Source organism: Rhinopithecus bieti, unplaced genomic scaffold, assembly GCF_001698545.2.
Source record: "Rhinopithecus bieti isolate Rb0 unplaced genomic scaffold, ASM169854v2 scaffold_21626, whole genome shotgun sequence".
Lineage (NCBI taxonomy): Eukaryota > Metazoa > Chordata > Mammalia > Primates > Cercopithecidae > Rhinopithecus > Rhinopithecus bieti.
The window spans coordinates 356,617-360,169 of record NW_016810801.1 but is presented as its reverse complement, the minus strand read 5'-3'; positions in this window follow the sequence as shown (position 1 = coordinate 360,169).

Below are 3,553 nucleotides of genomic sequence, written 5' to 3'. Positions count from 1 at the left end.
TTCTTTTGGCAATTTTCTTTCAAACGTCTTCCTTTTTGTTACAGAAAGGCAGTGTGTATTTGGATACAAAATTAGTGATTCTGCGAAGTTTAATGTATAGTCAGTCACTTAGAATTGTTAGGTTATTTTGTTGGACCAATTAAAATCCATACTCCATAGCCTGGCATTTCAGGGACTTCACATCAGCTGCCTCCCACCTTTCTACCTTTTCTCATGCCACTCCACTGTACCATCATCACTCGTCTGCAAACACAGCTATGGACTCATTCCTATTTGCTTTGTGATGCTCTGCTTTCCTGTTTTTGCTCCACAGGTCCCTCTGCTGGGAATTCCTCCCCCTTCTCCAAATGTCTACCTCCTGCCAGCCAACCTTTAGGCACTGTGAGAGCAGGACTCTGTTTGTCTTGGTCATAGTTGTGTGGGGTTTTTTTGTGTGTGCTAAGGTACAGTGCCTGGCATGACTGGTGCTCCATATTTGCTACATTGAAGCATGAACAAAAGCCACCTCCACAAAGCCAGTCCTTGTCTCCACAGCTCACAGTTCCACATCAATACCTCTCTGATAGCCACTGCCCCTTTCTGCCTTGAATCGCTGCTATTTGTGCCCCTGTTTTTAATTGTTTAATAATCCATGAGCTCATTGAAGGGCAGCTCTGGTCTCTTCTCTCTCATGTCTCTTACAGTGCTTGGCAGCATGCCTTTGTCATGGATGTGCCACAAGTGTGTGTAGAAATTTGGATACCTAATTTTAGAGGTGTAAGGGATTTTGGAAAACTTTGTTCACTTCCTTATGTGGCTAAGGAAACTGAAGTGTGGACAGAAAAAGTAACTTGCCAGAGATCATGAAATCATAGAGCTAGACTTGATAGATCTGTCTCTAGGCTGAGAAATTTTGAAAAAATTAATTAAGAAAAGATTTTGAAAACTCTACTTGTTAGTGGGTCCAACCTCTTTCTACTTTGATTTTTATATTTTTCATTTTATAATTTGGCAGACTTTTAGACCCTTCAAGTGATAAACCCTTCAAGCTATTGCAGCGTATCTTCCTGATATGTGCGGGCCAGTTGACTAGGGATGTTAATAGAATATAAAGTTGAACAAATGAGCTCTCAACCCTCAGGACTTTACAGTCTAGTGGGAGGGATGTTTGTTGTTGTTGCTGCTATTTTAAAAGCTGTGATTGATTGAAGCCTTCTATTAAACTAAACTTGCCCAAGGCTTTACATTTAGTAAAAGGTGAGGCCATGATCCGTTTGGTCATTTTGTGTTGATTTTACCTCCATCTATGTGAAAACTGAAGGATTTTTAAAAAAAATTTTTCCTTCCAATACAATTACTGCAGTAAGATGAAGTATGACTTAACACATGTGTATGAATTTCAATTTGCAATTTCAGAGAGCAATTGCAAAAGGTCTATGAGACCACATTTTTTTAGTGGTGTGTTTATAAACTTGGAGCACTGCGTGGGACTGAGCAGGGGCCAGGGAAGAAAATGATGTTAGTAGGCGTTCTTTGGCCTGGACATTTCTAGGCATTTGTTACATGGACTGTTTTATTTTCACACCCATCTGTGAGAGGGGAATTATTGCCTCCTCTCATAGAGGAAACTTAAGCTAAGTGATTATACGAAAGGCCTTCCTTCAGTAAGGGGTAGAGCGGGGTGCTACACAAAATGTTTCTGTGACAGAATGGACTATGCTGGTACTGGTTTTAGGCTGCCTTCCATTTGTGAAGGTCACATAACTCATGTGCTTCCTGAGAGTTAAATAGGTCTTAGTTTAAACTGTTCTTTTGAGAAGTGGCGATGGGCCTGTGTGGTCCATCTGCCCTTGCACAGTGACTACCTTGACCAGTAGCATGTGTCCACAGGGGCTAGTGGTGGGAAGTTTGCCCTCTGATCACTCAGATGAAACAGCAGTTTCCCCTCTGTACCCTCTTGCCCGCCTTCAGTCTCATTGGCATTATGTCTCTCCCAGCTGAGCATGACTGGTCCTTGAGAGCCTTTTGCCTCAAGGAAAGCAGATGCAGTACAGCATATGGCCATAGCGGATTTCTGAATTCCATATTACAATTTTCCCCATACCTCGGGTTTTATTTTTGAAACAGAAATGTAGGATTCATGCTTATTTTACTTTGTTACCTCTCCTGTCTATAGTTTTTAATTTAAAAAATTACAAGTCTTTCCATCTAGTTTTAGGTACTTTGTCTCCTGAAGACGCATGCTATAGAGTTTCAAACACATTGTGGTCACTTCTGCTGCTTATTGGGCTTTTGAAAAACACAAAAGTCTTCAACCAAAACTGGTCATTGGATGCTGCCTTTCAAGTGCACCCTCTATTATGTGTGGCGAACCACTTTGGAGTGGTTTTTGGAGTGGCCCACAGCACTCCTGTGACTCCTCTATTATTGCAGGAGGAGGTAAGCCAGGGCCCTTTAAAGTTGATCACTGAAACAATGTGATGGCGCAGAAGAGTTTGTGTGTCATTTAAAAATAGAAGAGTTTTCTGGCCATAACCTGTGCTAGTGGTTGCTGTAATCTTGGGTATCCTGAACAACAGTTGCAAGATTTAAAAGAAACTGAAATGCAGACCTGTTGAACATTATGGTAGAATCCATGGGTCACCTCCCCAGCACACATGTCACCCCTCCAAACAGTTTCCTAATTTCCTGATAGAGCACTCCCCTCAATTTTCAACTGCTTCTAGCTCCTCATGAGTGGGTCCTCACTGAAATAAACCCACTAGGATATTAAACCCCCTCGCCCCAGTAGTCGGCTCTGAAATGAACTGATAACTCCATCATCGCTAATGAAATTGGAGGAGACATTTGCTAAGGTGTCTGAAAAAGGAAAGAATAAAGAAATATTTACCCCCATAAGTTTTCAGAAGACTCTTTGCCAGCTGGACTAGAATGAGAAAGGCTGTGGCTCTGAGTGACACTGGCAGCCATCTTGAGGCCACAAGGGAGAGCTGGAGCAAGGATGGTGCTGATGCCAAGAAAGCAGAGGTGGAAAGCGGCGATGATCCAAGTCCCTGTCACCATCTTTGAGCCCTGGATCCAGCCATGCCTTGAACTGTTCAGCAGAGAGTTATTATTATTTTTTTAAATCATTTAGACCAGTGTTATTTTATTTTTTTGTTACTTCTTATATTGGCACCTATTGTGTACTAGGGCCTTTGCTTGGTACCCAAAATAGAGATGAATATGATCTGTGTTTTGCCCACAAATTCATAGTCTAAGCATGTGGGTAACTCATTAAAATGTAATCTGATTGTCACATGCTGCAATCAAACTAATACAAGATGTAACTTAGCAGTAAGTGTGGGAAAAAAACAGGAATTTCAAATAACAGGAAACAGGGATGACAGTGTAACACAGTTGCTCTCACAAGCTAGCATAATCTTAGCCTGCATTAATTAGGTGTGTGCATGTGAATCACCTGTGGATCTTGATTCAGTAGGTGTGGGGTGGGTCTGAGGTTGTGCATTTGTAACAGGCTCCCAAGTGATGCAAATGCTACTGGCTTTTGGATTACACTTTGAATTGCAAGGGA